The sequence below is a fragment of the Poecilia latipinna genome, unplaced genomic scaffold, assembly GCF_001443285.1.
Source record: "Poecilia latipinna isolate Pla-1442-1.1 unplaced genomic scaffold, P_latipinna-1.0 Scaffold1440, whole genome shotgun sequence".
In the NCBI taxonomy this organism is placed as follows: Eukaryota; Metazoa; Chordata; class Actinopteri; order Cyprinodontiformes; family Poeciliidae; genus Poecilia; species Poecilia latipinna.
The window spans coordinates 66,906-93,667 of record NW_015114056.1 but is presented as its reverse complement, the minus strand read 5'-3'; the positions used below and the strand labels follow the sequence as shown (position 1 = coordinate 93,667).

Here is a 26,762-nt window from a genome sequence, read left to right as displayed (position 1 = left end):
CACGCGGAGATAGTGCTAATTTATTGTGGACCAGCAGGGCCGTACAGAAGACTTTCAAGCGGCAGGGGCCCAATTTTTGAAAAAAGGAACCGTGTTGAGCAAAATCACTAAAAATAAAGCCGGATTTATTTTTAATATGAAATATTACAAAATATTTGTGTCAATCATAATATTAAGACTTTTTAAATGATAGAAAACATTTTTGAAGAAACAGAAGGAGATACAAAGGTGCCTTAAAATGACACCAGTTATGACTTATTATTATATAAAAATGACCTTTTTTAAAATTGAATAAATAATTAGAAGTGAGTGACATAAATATACTCATGTACCCAAATAGAAAGTTTGAATTTGTTCTAAACTAGCTGGGAGGAAAAGGAAAAAGAAAAAAAAAAAAACAGGAAAAAAATATGGTAAATAAGGTTGTTTAGGTTCTGGTGATGGGGCTGATCATTCATATTCCAGATGACCCGGTCCGACTAGCACAGCATGATGCTGCCACTTTGTTTGACGGTTGGTCTTCCTTGCATGAAAAGTGCAATAAATTTAACTTTTGCTTTCAGTTATTTTTCGAGAACCAAACTCCTGCCTCTCTTCTCCTTCATGCTACACGTATCCCACAGGATCATGCTGCCACTATTTTTGCCATCTGGTTCAACAATAGAAACTATGTAATAAATTTAAACTTGCACATCAAATTCTTGTTCTCAAGGAATTATTTGAGCACTGGAAAGTTGTTTCAGCTTTGCATATGTATCCCCAGCAGTGTCACCCAGCGTAATGTCCCCACTTCCAGGAGTCACGAGCGTGAGTTTATGCAGACTGTCCTGCGCTACATTAGTGCTACATGCTAATCAAGACTGATGCTGAGCATTAAAGGCGCACTAATTAATAAACGAAACAAATCCAGTCTGCACTCGTCCAGTTGTCGCTCTCTGCTCATTTCTTTTTCTTCTTCTTGTTTTTGTTTTGCTGAGCAGTCCCTGAGGAACAGGTGGGGGAGGGGAGGGACATCAGCCTCCCCAGGATTACATTAATCAAAGTATTTATTTCCCTTGGGGAGCGCGGCGCAAATCACCCCAAATCCCAGAAAGATTGGAAAAAAGAGACGAGCGGAGAACCTCGGCTGCAGTTCCAAGAAACTCTCCAAAACAAAAACGGAAACATTGAGCCGGACGTAGAGCTGTGCAGGTAGAAGTCTTGACCTGGCTCCGGGCCAGGAGAGAAGCCAATCCCCAGGAAAGTCCACCAGCAGGAAAACCTTCCTCCGCTCCATTCGCCAACTTGCTCCATGTGACGTTGGGCTAATAAATCAGCCGCTGCTAGCAGCTACGCCGCGCTGATGAGGCAATAAATACAGCAACCAATACGCCGCCTGTTATGAGGAATGCAAATACAATAATAGGGCTGTAATGCCCTGCCTTGTTTTTCTGGCCTGGCTTTGATATTCATGAGGGAGACGGGAGGAAATGTCATCTGCGGGTCTTTATGGTTCCTGTCTGCGCTGGAAGCTTTAGCATCCAGTGCTGTAATCTGAGCTGCAGCTTTTCAAAGTAAAAGCTGGATTTTAAGCGTGAGGAAGAAAAGTGAAATTGCAAAAGCAACATTTTAGATGAGCAGGTGAATTTCAGCTGCAGCTCCCGTCTTACACACACTCATTTTGTAAAATTAAAAATTAAATTAAACATGAACATGAGCTACATGACATGAACAACATCATTTAAAGCTGCGTGTAGCTGTGATTCAAATGGAAGCTATTGGTGGATTTTCTTTGGAACTCGACTTTAGACTATTGACAGAAAATTTGCATTATTTGTCACATTTATATTTTTCATACAGCATATCAAATATGGTTAAAGAAAATGTGGCTGAAATACTTGAGCTCAATGCTAGCTGACTTTCTATTGGCTGGTTTGCGGAGGAGCCAATCACGGAGTGCCGTTTATTTTCCTTGGTGTTGATTGGCTGAACACCTAAAAAGTGGAGATAAGGAAGATGGTAGATGTTAGCTTCTATGGCAGTGCTAAGATGCTGTCCACTGTGTTTTAATGCATATTCATGCATAGTTGTTGTTTATATATTAGTTAACAGATCAAATCCACATTCTTACATTCATAATTCATCATTATTAATTATACATTTGTATGATTTAGGATCTAATTTTGGCTAACCCTCCCCCTCACATCACTAAATCTACTCCCACAATATGGCTGCAGGTCAGTTCTGACTGCACAAAGGCCTTTAAATAAAAATGGAGAACTTTCTGGAGTGTAAACATGTGTGAGCCTCAACATCAACTGGTTAACTGGTTTCATTTCTGCATGTGTACAGTATAATCACCATCGGCCCACCAGTGTTAAATGGCCGCCATGTCCTGTTGTGCGGTCGCTCGCGTTGATTCATTCAGGCATTACGCCGGGCGGCGCCGTGCACACTGGCCCGTTTGTTTGGAAATGGGTTTACATGTGTCTTCCTCTGGATGCTGCTCCCACCTCCACCTCCTCCTCCTCTTCCTCATCCTCTCACACCCCAGACTGGGTAAACTGGAAACATGCAGCTGGGTGATCTGGAACAGAGGGCATTCATTTAGGTGATGTAATTGAGCCCGTGTCGGCCATGTTGGAGCTATTAGGCCGGGGCTGCTGCGGCGGCTGTAAACAGCTGATTACGCGCAGCATCCTTCTCTCATTTCCACAGATCGACATGGAGCTAGAGCCGTGTTCAGGCGGCAAGTTTCACTTTCCCACAATGCAACATGTCTCTGTTTGGGTTTAAGGTCACCCAGGATGAGTAATAATTAGCAAACGTCTAAAGGCTACAGGCTGGAAAACATCAGACTTCTGTTCCACTTTAAACAGTTAGGCTAAATCAGCATCAACTGGGACAGAAATCTGCAGATTCCTTCTATGAAGGCATCAAGAAATAATCACAATGTTGACGTAGACAGATATTGACAACATATTTCACCAACATTTATGGAAGAAATCATAAATACCATAACGAAAACTCCAAGTTTAGGAAAATAGTGATAATATTTATGATTAGTAGCATATTTTGACGTAGCAAAAACTGAAACACGGTTGGGTTTGGCCAAAATAAAATTGTCTATGTTCATGTACGATTTGCTTAGGGTTCATAAAAATAACAAATATTTACCTTAAGCAAAAAACAATCTTTTAATTTAGCAGTTTTGCTTAGAAATAAGTGATCATTTCAGGTTAACAAGGTTAGATTTCTAGATTTTAGGCAACAATATAGAAAATTTATGTCACAAGTAAGTTTTTAAAAACTACTGACATTGTTGCATAATTGTTTAGTCTCGTATTTACGTTTACATGAAAATAAATGTAGGCAACATTTTGCATTTAGGAACAGAATTGATAGTTTTTTTTATTTAATTCATAAAAAACTAAACAAAAGAGTTTTCTATTTGTTGTCTATTTGAGCAATTCTGCTCCATCCGTATTTTCCCTCGACAATCTTCTCATTCCGTAGAAGAGTACCTGTTGCTCATTGTGTCTATGGGTATCAGCACTGCCTCCTATCAGTGAGGCACGGTACTGCACTGCCTCGCCTGGGTCTTCTTTCATGTATTTCAACAGGCGATGGGTAAATTCTTAGATTTTGACCATAAAATGTTGACATTACCGATAAGAAAAAACAATTTATAGAAAATCCAAGTGGCAAAGTGATTTTCCTTCATCGTTGTTAGAGTCTATTTTATTTCGCATGGCTTTATTTTTACCTACCAGGATTACTCGCCTGCCTCGCCTGACCGCAAAATCAATCTGGCAAACAAAATCAATTATTGACTAAATTTATCAAATGCAGCTTCAGATTTCACTCTCTGTGTTTGAAACAAATCACATTTTGACACCTTCATGTGTCAAAATGAAGGTATTTCTGCAATTAATCTCCAGAAATAAAACTGGCTTCTTTCAGGGTGCATCATATTTATCTTTCACCTTCAAGGTTGTTAGGAGAGGCAATTCATGTATTCCCGAATTTCTAAAATATTTCCCCAAAGTTTGAAAGTTTCTTTCAAATGAATGTCCTCTCTAATTTTAATGAAACGTAAGAATTTGGTCCTACTTTAGGGACAGCAGGCGGGCCTAACATCGACCCATGGGAGGTCACTCACTAACCGCTGTTAGCTCGGACCGCTAATTGTGGCCCTGCAGTGCTGAGCTGGTTGGTGATTCTAGAGTTTTTCTGGATCTTTTAGCCTGTTTTTTATATAAAAGGGATCTTTAGTTTCTACAGTCGAGCGTCAGTTAGAAGGGAATTAAACAATGGAGCTCAGAGTTGAGCACAATAGAACTTTGTTGTTGGAGAATTGCCTCAGCATGCTCTGTCAAGTCAAATATCCCTCTGCACTTTCAGCAAACATGTGCTCTGAAGATGTCTGAGAATCCCTCTGGACCCAGGTTTGCCATCCCGACATAGATCCTCCTCACATCATTCGCACTGTGTGGAAAGGTGGTGTCGGCTGTAGTGCGTTCGGCGCCGTCGGTTTGGGACAAAAAAGCAACTCTTCATCACTACATCTGGTGACACATGCTGCTTTCGCAACGCCTCAAACTGAAGCCCGAAGAGCCGAGTCAAGGTCCTCCGCAGGGACGCCTCCTTTGTCTGCCTGAACTTTATATAATGTGGGGTGTCATGTAAAATGAAATTACATGCAGCTCTGCTGTGCATCTAGTTATCCTCAGAGTGTAACCTTCATGGCGGAGGTGTGAGCTTAGCGGAACATTCTCTGCGGTTATGGCTGCTTTGAAATGCCTTCCTCCACACTTTGCACGGCTGTTTGTCTGAAGCCTTTCTGGATTAGTCCACAAACAATTCCCCCCCCCACTATCCCAGCCCCCCTTTCCTTGCAATGACTAACATGTCTGGGTGCATTGTCAGCATCTCTGAATGATGCAGTTACGTAATGCTGCTCCTTTTATTCGCTGGTTCTCACTCGTCTCTGAGGTTTTCATCGAAAATGCGGCAACAGGAGCTTGTGCCACACCTGAGACAAACTGGGGATTAAATGTGTGTTTTCTAGTTGAATACAATTAACTACGCTTTGTGTTACACGTTCTATGTGTTGATTGACGTGACAATCGACCCAAAAGGCAGCAGGTTTTCTTAAAAATCTCCAGACACTTTCTTTATCAGCCATGTCTCCGATTAGGATGCCAGATATTTTAAGTCACAAATGTTCAGAAAAAATGTCTCAAAATGGAAGCCAAGTCCTAAATATTTACAAAAAGCATCAGATGCTACGGTTGAAAGATTAGGACGCTAATTGCATTGTTGAAAAATTGCCATGCTATAACTGTTTGGATAATTAGCATGCCAACATCTGGGTAAACTAGCATGCTACAACTATGACTGAAAAATTAGCAAGCAAATTCTATGGTTGAATAATTAGCATGCTAACACCATGCTAAGTTAGCATAAGAAATCTTACAGTTGTAACATTAGAATGGTAATGCTATGGTTAGATAATTTGTATGCTGATCATATGATTGTAAGATTAGCATCTGTGGCGTATGAAATTAGCTTGAATTAAAATGCTAAAACCAAGGTCCTGCCTGTAGGTCAAAATTGAAGCATAACAGTATTTCTTAATTGGAAACATTTGTGCAGGAGCTAAAAAAGTTGTCATTGTCAGTAAATTGGTTTGTGACGGTTAGCTGATAGACTGTTGGGGCTTTATGAAGTTATGTTATTGAATATCAAGTGGCTGTTTTTAAATTTTCTTTCGTAGCAACATACCAAGAACAAAAACAATATGAATAGATGGAAAAACTGATTAACTAAACTCAAAAGCAAAATGATTTTGGTGAATTATGCGGTAAGATTTTTTAAGTCCAACTGTAAAAACTCTACACAAAAAGGACTACTGCTAATGCAGCGCTACATTTTATTGTGAATTCGGTTGTTTTCAGATGAAGCATGAAATGCATTGCAAATGGTAGTGAATATTAGCAAAGCGGTCTAGACCTGGCACATGGAAAATGTGGCAACAATGTCAATGGCCTGATTGTAATTTGGACCCTTCCCTTTGTTCCTCTTTCAGGAGACCCTCACAAGCATCAAACTTTGGTTCCTCCTTGTCCTCGGTGCAGAACCTGTGGGGGTAAGGGCCCAGTGTGTATATTAGCCTGAATGTGTGTGCGTTTGTGTCCTTCCCCAAGCAAAGCGGACACGCCGTCTCCCCAGCTTCCGTTTTTCCCTACGCACGCCTGCTGCTTCTGCTGGAGTATTCACGCTTCGGGCTGTTTTTCTTTGAGAGAGAGGCAAGAGGAAAGACGGAGTATAAAAATATGCAAATGCTATTGTTGAAGCGGCAGAGCGAGAACGGGTGGGGGGCAGGGGTGCACCTCCTCACCGATACCACTCCACCTCCATCCAGAGCTCACAGACAGGGTAGGACCCGGGAGGGGCGAGGGGGGCACTGTCAGGAGCAGGATATTAAAACACACTGAGAGGCCAGCATCATCTATTCCAGTTGAGCCCTTTTCTTGATCTGCTCAAAGATACAAAGTGGCCCACGCAGGCCAGTCATCCAGCTTTACTGCCAACCTTCATCGTAAACAAACCGAGGCTGGATCCAGGAGGCAGGAACAGCCAGTAAATCTGAGCAGGTAGAGACCCAAGAGGCAGGCTGTAAACCGTAGGGCCACGCAGATGGAATTTCATAGCTGCGCTTCATTATGTCACGTTCTGCGTCGCCACCTCAGTTGGTCTCACCTATGTGCACCCTGCGGCCGGTCGGCTGCTCACAGCGGAGGCTGATCATTTCACAGCAGCACTGCCAGGCAAATGACATCACCTGAGTAACGAACACGGCGGTTCAGTCTGCAGCCAAATGGGTTATAATACATCAGATCTCAAATTTGGATTGTTTTTTGTTGAAAACATGTAACCTCCATCAAATCTAATTAACTTTTTTCATTGTTTTGTACTCACTCATAGCAGCATGGAGTGAACGCTGCTCAGATGAAAAAAAAAAGGGAAATATCACCCATAAATAACTGAAATATCTCATATCATACAGTGTTTTTAGAGTTATAGATAAGTCAGATTGAGCTCTCTTCAATGCTCTCAGACAATCTGAGAAACTGGCAATCACAGTAATTCAACTTCCTCCTGTAACTATCAGTAGATGTTAGCTCTAGCATGTCAATACGAGTGTTAGCATAATGACTTCCCAAACAGGCAAGGTCGACAATGAACCGTCATGCTGTGTTCTGTATGACCAGAGGTTTTTTCTTTGAACTTTTATTGTAAAATCACAATAACTTATGGATTCTTTAGACGTTAGCTTGAATATGGTAATAATAGCATGAGAATGCTAATTTCCTAACATACAAATCGAGTATGTGCAATACAAGCCTGATTTTATCACTCCTTTGATAATAGCACCAATTTTAAAAAAGCTACTTCTCCAATTACTAGATGTTTGAATAACCTTTATTATGCCAAAAAAGCATATTGGTGTTTTTTTTCTTTTTTTCTTACAAATCCAGTGTTAAAACATTGGTTAGCCACTTATAAATGTCTGAAGTTCTTGATATGTTAGCGTTAGAATGCCAATTTTTCCACATGCTAGACTTAATTTGGTTGCAGTGAAAAATGGTTGATTTTAAGCAATCTAGGGTGTCGAGTTAGTTTTAGTCTGTATGGCTAGTTGCACTCTGTAGATACAGGTGCACTACGTACCATACGTACCATATGAAAATTTCTGAGGTTAGTGAATTACAGTTGGAATCTCACAAAAGACTGAAAATGAGGCATCTCTAGATTTTAATTAGACGAAGGTATAAAGTTGTTCTGTGGTGATATTGTGGTTTTTTTTTTAAATTTCTGATACTTATTTGATCTGTTTTTAAAAAAAATCTAACTTCATATTTGAACATATTCAAAGGTTTTAGAGAAGGAATTCTCATTTAACAAGCCACTGATTGTGGTCTCTCCCAATGAAAATGTGATATTCTTAAGCTGTCTTTTTTGTTGGCACAACTGTCTCAAAATTGCACATTCTGTCACCAGGTCGTAAACTTTGGCTTTCTCGTTTTCCTTTCAGATCAACACATCCACGTTAAGCAGGTAGACTCCTTCGTGTTCATCATTTTGTCGGGTTAGAAACACAAACTGGATGGTAATAAGGCGACGCGAAACGGTACGTAATCATGACGATGAGGAAGAGGACGTCAGTCTGTAGCCTCACGCTTCAGGAAGACTTTCAGTAGCTGTTATGAAGCCAGCTCAGAAGAAAAGGAATGAGAATAAGGTGGATAAACAGATTATTAGAAGAAGTAGACTGGCTGAACCAAGAGAACTCCAACTTTGTAGAAATGAGAGCGGCAGAAACAGTAGATCTAATGAACCGGGGGGTTGAGTTGGAGGGGTGGGTAGTGTCAGGGAAATGATGATTAATTCTGCAGCACTGATACAGGTCTAAATGATATAATTTGGGAATATTAGTGGGAACATTAGCTGATGAGGCGGTGGACTCGGAGGGGCTCCTTCACTTCCTTTTCTCTGCTCCTTCCCCAGTTATTATAGATTAATCCATAATCCGCGCCACCTAAAGACAGTTTTGTCAGCCGAGCTCAGGGATGGAAGCTGTAGATTTTTGCTCTTCTTAAACGTATCTCTGGTCCCGCTTATTTCCCCCCATCGGCGTGATGTCACATTGTCACGTCTCTTCCACTGGAAGCATCTCGCTCCGGCAGATCCGAGGTGCGTCTTATCGCTTTACGTAACCGGAAACTCATCGCGCACGCCGTTCCTCGCGTTTAATCCGACACAAAACGCCGTTCAAGGTTTCCGTCGCTCAACAATGACGAGATAGGAATCATGTTTTAGTGGCTTTTTGGAATCTGTCGCACTGGTAAATAGTATTCTCTCTTTGCTTTTTTTGTTTTTTTTTTTTTTTGCTCTGTCTCTGCAGATCTGACAGGGGCCTGCGTGCGGAGCGAACAAAAGGGACGACCTCGGAAGCGAACTCCTGGGTTTAATTCGACGCATTAGCTGCAGTCACACTCCAGCGCCGAGCACAAATCTCTAAATCTGGAGCAAATTCGGCTGCTTTAAAGCACGGATCATCTGCGAAATGTTGATTTTCTCAAGACGGTGAGCATGACGTCTCTTTACGTTGTCTTCGCCGTGAAAAATCTGTATTGTGTTTTTCGCAAGTGTGCAATAAAAAACAAGTCAGCAGAAGCCGAGCTCTGTGTCTGTTTGTGTTGAAAACGAGCGCACCCTGAAGCGCCTCACTTGGGTCTATTCTTCTTCTTCTTCTCCTCTGTGTCCTCAATGACCCTTGAGGTTAGGACAAGCGTCTCTTTGAGGACAGATGGACAGACAGCGAACCAACAGCCAAACATCGGGCTCCTTAAGACAGCAGAGCCGCGATCCAGCTTCTCCCTTACTGTCAGGCACTTCCTGTAAATATGTTTTTAGGTGTGTTTGCAAATACGAATGCCAGCGAGTTGACAGGAGCAGCGCGGCGGCGGCAGGAACACAGAGAGAGAAACCCCACAGAGCCGCGGATTTAAAAATATCTGCACCCCGCCACCGCCCCCACTGAAAGAGGAACGAGGGAAGAAAAGCAGCAGTTCGCCGGCACAGATTGGGGTGAATTTGTCACAGCAGCAAAAAGTAAAAAAAAAAACAAAAAAACAACAACGCACGTTTCACACAGTGGCACAGTCAAGTTTCTATCAACAAAAAGTAAAAAAATTAAATAAAAAAAAAAACGATGGAAAAAGGTGTGTGGAAAAAAACCTCAGTACACTCTTTCTGTTTTCATTGGATGTCACAGGGAAATAGTTGTTTGCTGCTGAAACAAGTTCCTGTGAGCACAACACCAGATAGGAAAGACATCAGCAATGACCTCTGGGTGTACACAAAGAGGAAGAGCAAGAGCAAGAGGAAGCGTCTCCATGGAGAAAAGAGATCAACATGAATGAAGCAACATGATGAAGAAGAGAGAACAAAAATCCTCCCTGTGATGAATTAAGGGTGGGGCGTCCATGGGGTGTACCTACTTTTTCTCCCTTTTTATTGTTATCTATTAAATAACAATAAACTGTAGCGTGCTGCCAGTTTTCATACACTCGATGCGATTGTTTTCCCCTCTTGTTGAACTGTTAAAATACAGCAAGGTGTACTTTCTTTTCCAACTGGACAGTGATCAGTGTGTGGAAGCAGATGTAACCCAGAGCAGAGCAGGAAGTGACCGCCAGTTAAGATGAAGCTTCCTCCTGATCTGCCAGACAGCCATCGATCGGGCTGCTCGTTAGGAGAGCAAGGCCGGCCCGGAGGATCGGTCCTGACACCGTTAACACCACGCTCTTTAACGAACCACCGTCAGCGGAGCGGGACCCGGTCATCGACCCCGCCGGCCCACCGCCGCCTCCTTCCTGCCTGGCCGGGACGAGAAGAGAGCCGCGGCATGTGGCGCTATCGATCCACAGGCAGCAATTTGTTGCCTTGGAAACAACCGAGCAAAGAAATACAGATTAAATACAGAAATTTGAAAGAGCATCAGTTGAACCAGACATCCAGAAGTGGCAGCACAATGTCAGGACGGGAAACCAACAGCAATGATCTTCCCATTGTTTTTGTGTTGGACAGTTGTTCCTAAATGTTCTATGTAAATAAATTTGACTCATTAAAAAAATAATCAGTTTTTAAATCCAGAAAATCCAGATGCTTTCATCCAATCAGACAGACAGCTTCAGTTTGTGTTTTTGGTTTTCATTGGACAGTTGTTGGTTGTTGAAGTTCCACAACTCTTTGCTCTGAACCAATAACTCCAACATGAATGTAATAAGACCAGATTTATGAGGTATAATTCCACAAAGCCGAAACATTCGACGGTGAACATTGACTGCAGCAACTTTAACAGAACCGTTGACAGTAGAGCAGAATTTATTGACGCCATATTTCCTTGAACGCAAACCTAAGCATGTAAGCTAGCAGCAGCCGCCGCCGCACAGGAAGCGGCGTCATTGGCGGCTCGTTGCCTTCCTCGGGCATCTGACCGTTTTTCCGCCGAGGCGTCTTCACAGCCAGACTTGGCAGAGACTCAAGTCGACAGAAGTGGACTGGTTGGATGCTGGAAGGCCGCTGGGGAAACACTGCTAGCTTTTCAGAACGAGCTGCTGCTTTATGACTGCCGTCATCTGAAGGCATTCAGAGAAATATCATTAGCTGTGCTTATCAGATTAGCTAGAAAGAGGGATTAGCAAGACTGTGAAACACTTAGACACTCGGAGTGAGCGGGGGTGGGGGGCGGGAGTTTTGTCTGCGCAAGTCAATCTGGTTTAATCGGAGCGTGCCGATGCAGTGATAGTTAGAAAAACAAAAGGTGTGAGGAGGAGTGGAGAGCGTCAACGGCGCAAAGTGAACCATCAGAGCCGGGAAGGAAATGTTTCAGCACAGAGGGGAAAGTGAAGGATGAGGAAAATAGCAGCACAATGAATACAGGCTGCAGCATGTGTGTGTGAAGAAGAGAGAGAGGGGTGTGTGTGTGTGTGTGTGTGTGTGATCAGAAAGTGAATGAGGCGTTTCAGCGGCTGCCTCTCTCTCTGTCGGTGGAAATGAGCTCGGCCGTGCGGCGAGCGTGGCGACCTCGTGGATAACCCCACACTGTTCGCTCCCCCCACCCCCCACTAAATGACGCCTACTGTATCCTGCCTGGGGGTGGGAGGGTGGAGGGGGAGGACGGGGGAGGAGACAGCAGCCCTCCCCTCCTCCCTGTTTGCTCCCATCAGCCTGTCTGGACGACTTGAAGGAGCAAAGAAACGTGTTGGTAACATTCAGACTGCTCACTTCTGATGCGTCAGGATGAACGGTCAACATTAGATTTTAGAATATCAGGACCAAAACATGTTTGCCTGCAAGTTTTCCTTCTAAAAATAAAAAGTGAAAAAAGTAAATGAAGCGATTCAGATTGGATTAAAGTTAGCGCATTTAGCGCATCCTGAGTCATAGGGCTTAGATTAGAGTTGATTTTCACTGTGGAATCTGCAGTTTTATACCTAATGCTAAAGCTAATGCTAATTTCAAAGAGTTCAACAAACTGCCTAACATTATTTAAAAAAACCCGTCAACTTTGCATAGGTTTTATTTTCTATTTGATTATTTACCTAATCTGCCCCATTTTACCACACAACAAAGATTCGGTTCAGCTTCGGAAGGCTGACAAATGAACACAGCAAAACAAATATACCAAAAGAATATTCAGCATTATGAAAATAAAAACTCTCTCAGGATATTTAATCTCTGCCTTACTCATCATGTCAACTTGTCACTGCAATGACCTGTATTTTAATCTGTTTGGTACGTTTAGGAAAACTTCTTATTTCAAACATATCTATAAATGTTGGTGCCATGAAACATTTGGTGAACAAGGAGGCGATGCTAATTAACCGAAGCTAACAATCGCCAATGAATAAAACAGATGACTTCTGTAAGAGAGTACGTACTTTTCTGTGAGCCTGAGCTGTGTTGTAGCAGATAAAGTTTAAGGCTGTTTTTTGGGGGTGAGGGGATGAGTTCAGGTGTAAACTGAGCAGACCCGGACTCAACGTGGGGTGTGTGGCAGCTTTCAGAGATCTGATCCTAACTAAGCTTTCGCTTGCAGTTCTGTCAGCTTCCATCTGACTCGGACAGAAAACCCACAAGGAGCAAACGAAGAGAGAGAAGGAAAAGTTAAAACTGGGGATAAGGAGAAGAAGATGTGCACCTGCAGAAACAGAGAGAAGCAGAGAGAGAGAGAGAGATCCCCCTCCTCACAGGGGGAGCCAGCTGGCCAGATTGCATGTGAAACCAAGGCTTTGATGCAGGTAGCAGCTTTCTGCGCCCCCCCCCCATCTCTCTCTCTCTCTTCAAGGTTTCTCTCACCCGAGCAACAACTCCAACCAGAGCGGCCCTCCAGCAGGCACAGGTGGTATTGCTCACTCCAATTTAGCTCAACCCGCCGACTTGAAATAGTGTGGCTGTCACAGGCAATCTGCAGCACGAGATGGACCGCCGACTCCAGCGGAGAGCAGGACTGGAGCGGGGGGCCGGGGGTAACGGAGGGGAGAGGACGAGGAGGAATTCTTCCTCCCCTGCTGAGTCTCACATCCAGCAGCAGCAGCAGCAGCAGCACATGTCGGCTGTTAGCTCAGTGCACGCAGAGGTCAGAGTCAAACCTGCAGCTTGCTTACAGCAGCGACGGGCCAGGCTGCCACTCCCTGCAAAAGCTGCTAGAACTTTATAATGTATTAATTTTTTACCAAATAATGACAAAAAAAACCCCGAAATCAGTGGAAAGGACTGGTGTCAAAGATCTGCTGTGGAGCGGGGCTGAATTGGGTAGTAGTTACATTTACTCAATAACATTTACTTGAGTAACTTCTTTTGGAAAAAAAAAAGTACTTTTTATTTTACTTGAGTTAAATTTCTGAATTTTCTACGCACTGAATGAAAAACAAACATATTTTAAACCAAAAATTCAGCAAACAGACACACCTGCAGTTTTTGTTAAAATGTGAGAAGTTTTTTTATTGAAAGAAACTGATTTTATTTGTTGTTACTTATATTAATTGTTGTCATTTTGGTCCCTAAAATACCAAAATTTCAACTTAATTTTATATTTCGATCTGTACGTTGATGTAATTTTAAAATATTAACAGACTGATAATTTGATCAGGTACTCAGCACTTTTTACCAAATACTTTTTAAACTCTTAGTTAAGTAAAAATATGTTGAAATGTTGATTGTTTTCTATACAATAAATAAATATTTAATCTGAGGTTTATTTTTTAACATCACAGCAGTCACCTTCATAAAAAAATACATCCCTTTAAACCTGGTATAAAATCATCTGACTTCAGATGATTTTGATCTTTTTTACAGTTCTAATCATTATCAGACATGATTAGAACTGCTGTAAAACAACAACTGTTCTTATTTTTAGAAGAATCCTGGAGGTACACCTTCATTTTTCATCCATTTTCATCCACATTTTGATTTTTAACCACATTTCAGATCTTTCAGTAATCGGTTTCAAGTAAAACCTAAGCTTCCCATATGATTTAGGTGTTTAAACTGATTGGTCAGGTTCAGAAACCTGCTATAGGAGAACATCTCTAATGGATTCAAATGTGTTGTTAGCTCCAAGCATGGCATTTTAGAGATCGCACACAACACGAAATGAAATGCATCATGGTTATAAGCACATGGTGATGGATTTGCGCAACATCTCGGAATCTCGATCAGCAAGAACGGACATTCATTCCAATAGTTTGAGGCTTCGAGGAATCAGATGTATTTGTTGTTCAGATTTATAATTAATGCCTCTTTGGGAGTATTAGAAGATCTTGCGTCCTAGTATCTAGTAATCCACCTATTGTGGTTCTAAAAACAAACAGGATTTTGATAAAACATTGAGGTTTTCCAGCAGCTTTAAGATGGCCACGTCTTCAATCCAGATCAAGGACACAAACTGCAGTAAGTTTGCAGTAAGCGTGTGGTTCGATTTCTGTTTGAGTCTTTGAACGTAGTCGTAATTAGAGTTGGTAAAGTTCATTGGACTTGTTTGGGTTGCTAGCATGGAGATTCCTTTGAAGAGTAGCTCACAAAAGTTCAACAAGGTTGAGGTCAGGGAATTCCAGAAACCCAACGTTGACCTGCTTTAGCCATCCAGTCTGGATTTCTGTTTCAGACCATACCACTCTGTATTACGACCAAGGAGTTCAGTATTTGTCTCAGGTGACCATAAAGCTTGTCCAAGTAGAAATCCAAGTGAAGAAGTCTAACAGTAGAAGTCCAGTTGGTCCATGTTAATTCAGTCGACTTGTTTTCTATCAGTTTCTGGCTAAGGGTAGGCCTAAGTCTTAGTGGCCCACTGCTTTACCTATCATATCAAGTGTCCTTTCATCTGAAGGTGATCATTTGTATTTTTATCCAGTTTTTGGCAAAAGCAACACATTTAAAGATTAAAATGTAAACTACAAATATTTCTAACTCACAAGTGATATCCACAGCAGGTTTGTGTGCTGGAATGATTCAAAACAATCTTCACAATGAAGCTTTTCGATCTGTAAGAGCTACAGAAAAAGGCTTTGGCTTCAGATGGGAATAAAGCTAAGACTTACCATCCTCCTTCTACCTATACGTCCCAACACCCTCCCTGCCTCTCTCTCCTTCCCATCCACTCTTTCTTCCTCGTCTTCTGCACGCCAACGTGCGCGCCAGCACACCCGCTCGCGCTGCGATTGTCTTAAGTGCAGCCGCTCTCCTCAGAGGTGCATTAACTGGCAACGCCGGCTTCTGAGGATCCCCGGGTGCCTGATATCCTTTAAAAGGGAAGACACTCGCAGCACCCAGCAGAGCTCGTCAGGGACTTCTACGCACACACTCGCACTGAGCAACAAAAATAAATAAATAAATAAATAAAAAAACAGGAAGCGCACGATTAGAATGAGCTCTGATAGACTGGGAGCGTTTCTTCTTCGACAGCCTGTTTTTAAAGCCTTGTTGTTTTCGCCCGCAGCTACAGCCAGCTTGGGATGATGTTGAGTTCCTTACAGAGGGTGAACTAGGCTGCTTGGGCTGAATGCTAATGCAGACTACAAATATCTGGAAAGAGGAGGGGAGCAAAACATGCAAGCTCACTCTCGGTGAGCAGCTTTAACGCCAGCGCCGGTTAAATCAGCTATTTTGTTGTCGAGTTGAAAAACTAAGGGCTGCATCTATAGCATAGATGCAGAAGAGCAGCTTCATTTAATTTGACGGCATATATTTATACCTGATGCGTAACAAAATGCCATGCATTCCCCCCGCCCCCCTTAGTTGTTCCTCAGACTGTTTTAAAGGATGATACCTGAGGCGTGTTTTTGTTGTATATTTCTCCCTCCAGTTTCGGCTGCTCTCGCTCAATTAGAACGGAAAACGGTTTTGAAAACGCTTAAGAAATACTCGTTCTTTAGCATAAAAGGCAAACTAAGAGCTGATCTTTCCTACCCGGAGCAACATGGCAAGCTGTCATACTTTAGTAACTCTAATAATTTGTCTCTTTGAGTTTGATATTATTGGCAAAGGCCAAGAGAGGCAGTGCTGAAAAATCACTAGCAACATTAGAGGTAGCGCTGCGGAAAGGCTGTGGAGGTATTTCTGGGGCAAATGCATTTATGGAGTTACAAAGAAAAAACGGTAAAGGAGTTGTACAGATACGAAACAGCGACAAAATGTTTTCAGTAAACACACATCTTGTGCTGTTTAGGATCTCTGCTGACGGTGGAGTTTACAGAACCAGCATGCTAATGCTAGCCATCCACCTGGACGAGAAAATCCTTATGCTAGCAACAATTAAGAACTTCTAACATCTCCGTTTATAATGTCCAGTGTTATAACTTACCGCAGTGCTTTTCTCTCTCCTATAATGTAGTGATGTAGAAAGTACTATTTACATAATGTTATCCTGTGGTTTAAAGGGTAACCACAAGATAACAGGTAAAGGTAAAAACCTATTAAGATCATGGTTCATGCTTCAGATGAAAGCAATTATTTATAGAAATTGTGAGACCTGTTTGATTTTGACAATCATGACAGCCCTGGAGGATATCAATGTCATTAAAAACTCCAAACATGCTCAGTTGCTGTTGAATGTTTAGGAAATGGAGAAGTTGCTGTCAGGAAATCACGTGACCAGTGACTCTCCCCCCTAGCCAATCAGAGACCAACAGCTTCTGACTTACCGTTTTCAGCCCAACTTTGCATGCTTGGAGTATCAGCAAAGCAGGTTCTGAAAAAGGGTCTGGATCCATGTCCCCATTACTGAAGGCAAACCTTTTGACAAAGTAAAGCCGAGTCAAGATACAACGATTAGATGCTGGAGGAAAAGGCAGTTTGGTGATTGTTCTGACTCCGACTTTAGACCTCCTGCATCCAGCACTTGGTCAGAACTGAAGAGGCCCTTGGCAAAAGACGGGAACCATCTTTAATAATCCCCTTCACCTGTGGAGGACCCAAATTTGGGGGCAGAGGCATTGGTACAAAGAGACTCTAGGGGTCTCTTCTCAAGAAAAGTCCAGCTGCCTTTTACCAAAGCTCTTAGAATAAAAAGAAATCATTAAAGAAAGATTTTTTACCAAATTATTAAAATGCTCAACCCTGTCTGAAGATGTGTACTCTGTCTACAATACCTTCTTGGCTAAAACATCTGTCTAAAGTAGACACACTCTCCTTTAAAAACTCCAAATAACTTTAGTGACACCCTCATTGTCCTCATCTACCCTAAGCACCATCAGGTCAACAGCCTTTCATCTGGAAAGAAACAAAGAACTGTTCTTTTAATTAACAAGTGGCTGGCCATGGAGTTGTCCATCAGAGCAGAAGAAGAGCGAGGGGAGAGGAGAGCGACTCTTTCATCCTCTGGCTTCAAACGACGCGCTGAAAATGGAGTTTTAGCTGCTGCGGTGCTAACGTAGCGGACAGGCCTCGGCGCACGGACGACTCGCACCCCGCAGAGCCGGCGAGGGGAGCCCGCTCAGAACCGCCGCGCACGCTCAAATGAGACAAAGATGGGCGCCCACATAGCGCGAGTATGAACAAATCACACACTTTGTTCTCACGCGCACGCCTTATAAAAGGAGGAACTAAGCAGCGGAAGCTCCTAGCATAATGACTGGCGCTGAAAGAGACGGGCGGCTACAGAGCAGAACATCTCTCTGAAAACCCTTTTATGCAACGGCTCTTTATAGGCTGCTAAACTGGAGTCACAAAGGGAGCCAAAGGGAAGGATGAGGTTAACTCTGAGTCATCGCTCTGCGCCGACTGCCCTCTAAAAGTCTGACGCTGTGCTTACCTTGAAACAGATATCCTGAGAACACCTACATAAACTCTCATCTGCGGCGCGCTGACGAATGGAACGACAGCTGAAGATAAATGGCACAACCTCAGTGTGGAGCAATTAAACCTCTTTCTATCCCCACATTACTCACCTCCTCCCCCACCTCTCCTCGCCTCTCCGGGGGGGCCCGGCTTCACTTTGTTTGTTTTAATTATTTTTCCATATGCAAATGTGCCTTTCCTTCATAAATGAGCTCTCTGTGTCTGTCCTGGTGACGTTCAGAGAGAGAGAGAGAGAGAGAGAGACGGAGGGAAACGGAGAGCGGTGGTTATCGATTCCCAGGGAAGCGTCTTTGGAGAAGTCATCAGGCGGCGGAGGCAAGGTGATCAATCGTTCACGTACATTACGCCTCCGCCTCCTCCTTCCATGTAGGAGCAGCATGAGAAGTGTTAACGCCGCCTCAACACATCAATCACACACAGCCAGACAGCCAGGGCCAACAGGAGCACGCACACACACACGCACACACACACACACACGTGTGTGTGTATATGTATATATACTTCCATTTTGAGTCCTCTGACTATTCCACAACATTCTTAATGATCATCAAGATGTTTCATCCCATGGTGGCCATTTTTGTCCGGCCTCTTTTAACTTCTGTTGGATCATGACCTCTGGCCCCACCTGTTTTAGATTTTTGAATTTTTTTACTGGCTCAAGCCGCCTGTGTTGAGGGTGGTTAGAAAGGGAAATTGGGCCATAAGAGATGGAGGAAGATCAGGCCGGGAATCGAACCTGTGACTTCCGTGTCGAGGAGCAAGGCCTCCTTATGTGGGTTCTGGATGAGTCGGTGTTATGTTGGGGTGGTTTCGGTAGCTTACCCTCTCCTGGGCCTGATCACCACCCTTCCATGAGCAAAACTCATATGGGGCCCAAATAGGCTAGTCCAAATCTAGCTGCCTTTAACATAGGTTAGCTCGTGGTAAGTTACCATATTGATGGTCAGAAGCTAACCTAAATCAATCACTGAGCTGACTGGTTGATTAAAACTCTATTTTCCAAAGGGTTATTGATTTTTAATTCAGGAAATGATGTAACAAAACTTTACTTTAATAAAATCATGGTCTATATTTATGTCTGCTTTGCATCGTCAACAGGTTGTGTGAACACAGACCAATTGGTTGTAATTTACACTAAAGCTAATCTTAATTAGCTTAGAACTTCGCTTAATACATTAAAGTCTTAACCTGATAAATAATAACTGGGATGTTATCTCTAATAACTATGTATTTGTTTTTTGTTTTTTTTGTAAATTTGCTTCAACAGTACAATTGTCTATGTTTTACTTTTATTATATCATACTTTTATGACCCTAGCAAAATTCTTGATAATGGCAATATATATTTATATTCTATTTTATTTTATTTATCCAAATCCACATGCTGGATCTAAAAAATAGTTTTATGCTTTTAAGAGATTCATCAGTGGCTTATTGCTGATCCAATGCCACATGTATATAACATGTTCATTCATTTTATTATGCTTCATATCCATTAATAACGGCCAGGCTCTACAACACAGATTTTAATATGGAACAAAGGAGACAATGTCCACAGATAATAACATTCAAAACTCTAAAAATGGATTAATTCAGTCCACGTCCAACAGTTTCAATTACATTTAGCTGCTTTGGAGGAAAATGTCAAAAACAGATTTTTATTTTTTTTTTTTGTCAGAAACGCAAAAAAATAACTGTACTGTCGATGAAACCGACAATCTGGCAGATGAGAACAGAATCAGCCGTCTTCTGTTGCAGCAGCAATTTGGTTCATTTTAACGTTCCTGCGTGACGCTCCGAGGCAGAAACCGAGGGGGGGGAAAAAAATAAAAATCTATCCAAACAAACAAAGATGGGGACAGAAAGTGAGAGGGAGACGTGAAGATCTGGAGGGGAGGAAGAGGAGGGGAGGGCGAGTCTGGCTGTGCGCTCAAAGACAAGAGAACAAACCCCTCAAAGTCATTCAGCTAATCCATCTCGACAACACTGAAGCCTCATCATATCCACGCCTCCCTAAGCTGCACACGTTTACTCCTTCCTGACAGCTCCCCTCTTCCTCCGCCTCTTCCTCCTCCAGAGGAAGGAGAGCAAAACGAGGAAGAGGAGTAGGAAGGTCAGGAGCAGCTGAAGCTAACCGGGTCTGGTGTCACTGAGCAGAGACGGGCGGAGGACCCAAGAACTACACGAAAGTGAGAGAAGCATTGTTCAACATATTTTTACTCAAGGAAAAGTAAAGAGTAGTCATGTGAGAAATTAAGTAAGAGTAAAAAAAATAAGTAACTGATGAAATTATCAATCATTTAATATTTAAAAAGTATGTCATCAGACGAATCAAAATATAAAGTCAAATGGAAATTTTTGGGCATTATTAGGACCAAAATGACAATAATTTATATAAGTAGCAAAAAAAAATTTATAAAATGAGGCAAAAGAGAATTTTTCCAAATCAATAAAAGAACTTGTGAAATTTTAACAAAAACTGCCAGTGTGTGTGTGTCTGGTGAATATTTGGTTAAAACATGTTTGGTTTTCATCAGGAGAATCCAGAAATTTAGCAATATGTCATAATAAATTACTCAAGTAAAAAAAGTGCAGTAAAAATACTTCTAAAAGTACTTTTAAAAAAAAGTTACTCAAGTAAACGTAATTGAGTAAATGTAACTTGTTACTGCTCAACTCTGTCACTGAGTGACCTCTCAAATATCTGGACAACATCTGGATGACGTAGAGACGGATTCCCAGTTTTACCCAAATCCAAACGGATGCTGGCCGGCCGGGCAGCAGAAAGCCGGACCGGTGCTGCTGAGATCAGACCCGATGGGTCTGCAGGCTGGACTGCGTTTGGTCCGTCATGTGAACGGTCCAGATCAGTGGTAGACGGAGTCGGTTTTCCTTCTGCAAAGCGCTGCGGACTGTGATGCTGTGTGGCCCCTGGCAGCGTTCACATGCTCTGCCCTCAGGACCCATGGCATTACTAAAGATTACCACACTGCACTTGGCAGCAAAGTGTGTTTTGTTGCGAGTGTGTGTGTGTGTGTGTATGCTGAGACGTGCATGTCAATGGACCCCTGTGTGAATTTTCTGCCCCTGTGTGTGTGTGTGTCCCCTCTGGACAGCTGGTGTGCCAAAGCCTGTTGAGCTGTTTGTCACACTCGTCTCAGTCGGAGGAGCTGGAGTGGCGTGTAGTGGACCTTTCACGGCTGGAGACGCCGCTGCTGCGACAGAAACTCGCAGACACATTTCTCACTTATTACCAGCGGAACATTGATAAATTATCAGAGCATTTCGCATCCAAAGTGGCGATGTGCAGCGAATCAGATTTATCATTCGGCTTTCATTTTGGGGCTGAATGACCACAAAAACATGATCTAAAAAAAAAAAAAAAAAAGTATATATTCTGTTCTGCAAGTATGCTTTTATTTTGAAATGTCCACCTCTTTTAGAGGATGAAACCTTGTCGCTATTTTTCCAGTTTACGACAAGACGGCATGAAACCACCACTAGATTGTGCTCTTACAATCAAAACAGGAAGTAAATACTTTTTACACTATTTTGTTTCATCAAATTGGTCATTTTGATCGCACACCAACACATAAATAAATAATTGTAACTTTTTGTTGGTTTCTAAGTAGATGGCTTCTTGATCAGGGTAAATGTCAGATTTCAAGGCTTAATTTTTCAACTAAAATTTTTCCTTAATGAGTACTAATTTTAAATAATCATATCGATAAAAGACCAAAATAATTACATTTCTTCCATGATAGACTAGAACTTAGTCCTTTTTTGTATTTTAAAACAAAGTATACATTTTTTTTAAATAAAAGTGTATTTTCACTGAGGGTTGGTTTTTGTTTGATGGATCAGAAACTAAACTCTTTAGAACTAAATTCTGACATTTTTTGGCACTGCAGCACAACTAGTGGTGATTGAGAGATATAGCAATGTAATATTTTCTTTCGCAAAAGAAGGTGGGAACAAACAAGTCAGCAGGTTTAACAAAAAAAAGCTGAAAAATAAACTAATTAAACGGTAACATGTCAACATGTTACTGTTCACACACAAGATAGCTAGTTAGGATTACAACACAGCTAGCTCGTACAGGAATTGAGAATAGCTGCGTTTTTAAAATTACTGACAGTCATTACATGAACAGCTGAGTGATAATTATTGAGACTTCATTTATACTTGAATATTTTTTCATTAGATATTTTTTCAACTTGCATTAGCAAAAGGTAAGTTTATCGCGGTTTGGCAAAGTTCATCCTGCAAGTTTTTACCCTGGCAAAACTTGCATTTAAGCTAAGAAAGAAATTAAAGAAGTTATCATTCACAATTATTTTTTTTTTATTTAATACGGTAATAGTTGAATGAGACTTATTGACATAAGTGTGAACATTGCTTCATCCGACATCCAAACTTTAGAAAAATTGCACAAATAATAATACATTTAAAAAATCCAATTTATCCAAATTATCTCAACTAATTCACTAAGTTTTCTGGCATCTTGATATGCGCCACTATTTTTTTATTTTTTCAAAAGTATGTATCTTCTACATACATTCAGTTTAGATGACTGAACTAAGTCAGTCATGGCAGTTAAACACATCAGGATTACTAATTAAGTTTGTTAAGGTTTATTTTTATGCTTTATTTTTTGTTTGAATTACACAAGATGAAACTTTGAAACCGGGTGATTTGGTTTGTTTTTTCAAACGAAACAGGATGAAAGAAAATCCAGCATAAATTTGGTCATTTGGAAATATTGTCATAATATTTGGACAACTTAGTGAATTTTGAGGAATTTCAGAATTTTGGATAAATCATTCCTATGGACAAAATGCATTGAATAGGTCAAACACTATTTTTATTCTCCGAAAATCCAAGCATGAAAAAAATCCAAGCTTATACCAGAAGCCCTCTTGGCCTTCTGAGAATATTTTGCAAATTTTCAATGTGTTTTATTTTTAGGCCATGCCAGTTCTAATGGAAGTGCGACGTTCACGTTGATGTTTGACTTTGAGAGCTCCGAAATTCGACACCGACAACAACAGTGCTCAAAATTCCCTCACGTAAATGATAAAGAGTTGGACTCTTTTCTGACATCCGTCAATCCAAGTGACGTAGGGTGAGGCTCGAGACAGACTTCACCAGTCAGACAAATCCAAAATCCAATATAGAAATTATATTTTCATTTCGACCATAACTAACAATAGCAAGAAAGATAAAAGTACATTTAATAAGATAATTTTTCTCTCTTTTCTGATTAAAACTGCGTCTTAAATTACCTTTGTTTTATGACGTCCACGCACCCATTCTTCCTTCTCCACAAATCTTTCATTCTATTGTTTAAAAAAACATAAAATAAATAAATCTCCTCTCGACTGTTCTCTTTTCAATGAGTAGAAGAAGCCACCTGTTGCTCGTTGTGTCTATGGGGCTCAGCACTGCCCCTATCAGCGAGGCACGGCACTGCACTGCACTGCCTCGCCGCCGATCTTCTTTCGTGTATGTCAACAGCAATGCGAAAATTCAGCAATTTTGACCATAAAAACGTTGAAATTAAGAAATAAGAAAGACAATTTATAGAAAATTCAAGTGGAGAAATTTACTTTACTCATCATTTACTCACCTGACTTCCCTGAACGCACATCAATGGTTAATAATAACTCATAATAAACATAGGTCTTTCATTAAATTGACGGCAAATCTTTGAAAATGAATCCTGGTTGTACATTTCTTGTGACTATTGAAACCGTTTCACCCCAAAATTGTGCTAGCAGAGATCTGCGAAATGGGTTAGCTGCAACTTGTGACTTTTTCTTTTTAACTTCATCTGACGTCCATGAAAGTTGTAGCTGATGTCAATCCGCCTTCAGACCTCTAAACCACCAAAATCTCCACCCCACTAATTACAAGCTAGATGGAGCAGCAATATTTACCTCTCTATAGTGCCACTGCTATTGTTTGCTACAATGTAGCAAAAGTGACATTTGCTACTTTGTGTAGCAAAATGTTCCATATCTGGCTGGGATGGAGGGCTGCTTTGTGGAGGAAGTCGGCCGGAAGAGGAAACGGTGGCGTTGTCGCAGCCTTCAACTGTAAATCCTCACCATTTCATGGCCGTCAGTAAAACTGCCGCCAAGAAGACAGACCCCCGGGGGAGCGGTGGAGGGGGGTGAGGTGAGCCTGAAGGACGAGCTGTCCCTCACACACACTCTTGCTCTTTTTTTTTCCCACCACCAGTTCCTTTCACTCAGTCTTTCTGTCGATGTCGCACACTCTTTCGCTCCCCCGTCTCGACGCACCCTGCCTCTCTTCACACTCGCTTTGTCTCATCACTTTTACTGCTTTTTGCTCTTTTTTTTTCTTCCATTTTTTCCTCCCCACTCTCTCGCAGACATCACATGCTTCCACTCCCGATGAGGGAGACCCCTCCCCAACCCCCCTGATGTCCTCGAGTCCGGAGGCGAGTACCAATCCCAGGGAGCCTTACTGAGGGACCGTGGGGGTCGTGACCCTCAGGCCCAGAGTCCCAGTATTCATTTCCTCTCGTTTCAGGAAGCAGGAACGAGAACGTTTCTTGGGAGAAACAGCAAAAAAAAAAAATAAAAAAATAAAAAAAAATAATAAAAAAAAATCACCATAGGATCACGAAAATCAAGGACAACTGAGTTAGTGTAAAGTGTGAGAGAGAGAGATAAAAAGCATTAAAGGTGTTTTGGTAGATGAGTGTGTGACCCATAAAGCTATAAAGAAGGTAATGGAATCTTTTCCTCAGGCTTTTTCCATCAGAGCGCTCCATCCCTCCCTCCTCTGTTTACATTAATAAGGAATATTTCAACATTTTCTCTAAAATATATGTATTGTCTCAGTTTGGACTACTCATAAGTTAAAAAAAGAGAAATTCAAAGCTTCTTAAAATGTTCAAATCTGATTAAAAGAGAAAAAGTCTTATGGAGCGGTCAACTTATCGACTCAGAGAAGTAAACTTAAACAAAATGTCGAAGAAATTCCTGATTTTTGTCAAAATGATCATAAATGACAAAATAGAAATGAATAAAATCAAGGAATTACATAGAAAATATTCATTAGTAAAACGAATATGAGACTAATGAAAAAAATATAACTCATGCATTTTCTCTTTTATTTATTCATTTAAGAGCATTTTCAAAGTTTATTTTAACAATTAAGCTTCCGTTGTTCCGAGCGGACTGAAGCGTTCCTGCGTGTAGCCGGATGTTTCTGGGTCAAAGCTGCTCTAATTAGCCTCTTCCTCTGTTTTCCCTCCTCTTCACTCCGTAGTGCTGGCACACCTCTGGCCCGCTTCCTCCTGTTTTCCTCTCCACAGCGAGGACGAGCCATCACCATTCGAGACACATAGCCAGCCCCGGCCCGGAGTGACAGCACACACACACACACGCACACACTTCCAGAGCCATGATCCATCCACGCACGTACGCACGCATGCTCTCCATCCGTCACATTTACATTTCAAACTGCCTGCTCTTCCACCAACACATCCATTATTTACCAGCCTCTGGCCAAAGAGAACACCATATTCACACTCCCCAGTTAGAGCCGTTGTGTGTGTGTGCGTGTGCATGTGTGTGTGCAGCAGGTACGGCAGTCTCCTGCTTCCCCCAGCAGCCTCCAATTACATTTCCCAACTTCATAAACTTTATTTTATTTTCCTCTTCCTGTTCTCATTCCACTTCCTCCATCTCGCTCCTTTTCCCGCATTTGATCGTTTTAAATTTGATCGAGGCCCGTTTGGCGCCGAGGCACGAGTCAAAAACTCTCAACGTCGCCCAAATCTGACAAAAATAAAAACTCTCCACTGATTTTTATTCACTTTTTATTGCTGAGAGGAAAAAGTGAGGAGTCAGACGCTTTACCTTTTGTATACTGGTGCATGTTTTGGCTTTAGAAGTCATCTTCATCTGTTAATCTTTGGCCTTTTTGTGGCTAAAATTCATTAAAGTGGAAAAGATAAACAACGGGAAAGTGTGGGTTGGTACAGAGCTCACCTGAGTCAGAACTAGTAGAAACAAACACAGCTGGGAGTCTGAAAGCAACACTTCTGGTCACTCTTCCTTAGAAATCGTCTCCAGCTCAGTCAGGTTGGGTAGAGAAAATCTGGCAGTTTTCACGTTTTGTTCACCCTGAACTCAGCAAGGAGCAAAAGAGGAATCTATGAGGGAAGGTCATTCCTTGCAGAACTCAAACTACAAACCTTCGAAGATTTACTCTGGGGAGACTTTAAAAGTATATTTAACATCTTACTATGAGGACTTCCTGTGTGTTTACGTAGAAACTTATGCACCATTGTATAACTTTTCCCAATGTCCTTAAGATGCCCAGTTGTCCAAATGTTAAAGACGGAATGAGGAACCAGGGAAATTGTGCCAGGGTATGAAAACTTCTGAGAACGTCTGCATCAAAGGACATGAGTAGAGCACCAGAACCTGGGGTGTGATTTCTTTTACCCAAACAGCAGTTTCAAATACTTAGAAGCTCGCTGACGAGCAGTGAGGCATTGTGGGATTGGCGGCCAACTGCGTTGGGTGCGGTCCAGGCAGTTGGCGTGGAGACGATGTGATGTTCTCTCCAGCAGGCTCCACCAGTAGACCACAGCAAGCGACACACCTTGGCCGGGATTCCTGGCCGCCGTCCAGAGCTTCCTGTAGCAGAGCAGCCTGCTGGCTCGGCTCCTCCCACTTCCTGTCCAACTACATCGTCCTCCCGCGTCTCCTCGCCCAGCAGACGAACGGAGCCTCGGAATAGGAGCCGGCGGATATTTATACGCCTCAAACATCAAAGAGATGTCACAACAGCGGTGATGAAGCGTTAGAC

The 26,762-nt window shown here is 42.0% G+C and overlaps 2 long non-coding RNA genes across 5 annotated transcripts; one reads left to right on the top strand and one right to left on the bottom strand.

Annotated features, from left to right (window-relative positions):
* Positions 1–545: 545 nt before the first annotated feature.
* LOC106962635 (uncharacterized) lies at positions 546–18,219 on the bottom strand. Of its 2 annotated transcripts, none has more exons than XR_001428020.1 (2): positions 18,000–18,219; positions 546–2,566 (listed from the first exon to the last, which is right to left on the bottom strand). It is a non-coding gene; the product is annotated as an uncharacterized LOC106962635 (long non-coding RNA). The 2 variants fall into 2 exon arrangements; XR_001428019.1 differs by lacking the exon at positions 18,000–18,219 and adding an exon at positions 17,864–17,975.
* LOC106962634 (uncharacterized) lies at positions 2,562–10,546 on the top strand. Of its 3 annotated transcripts, none has more exons than XR_001428018.1 (4): positions 2,562–6,130; positions 8,951–9,132; positions 9,333–9,636; positions 9,824–10,546. It is a non-coding gene; the product is annotated as an uncharacterized LOC106962634 (long non-coding RNA). The 3 variants fall into 3 exon arrangements; XR_001428017.1 differs by having other exon boundaries at positions 9,333–9,732; XR_001428016.1 differs by lacking the exons at positions 9,333–9,636; positions 9,824–10,546 and having other exon boundaries at positions 8,951–9,227.
* Positions 18,220–26,762: the final 8,543 nt, after the last annotated feature.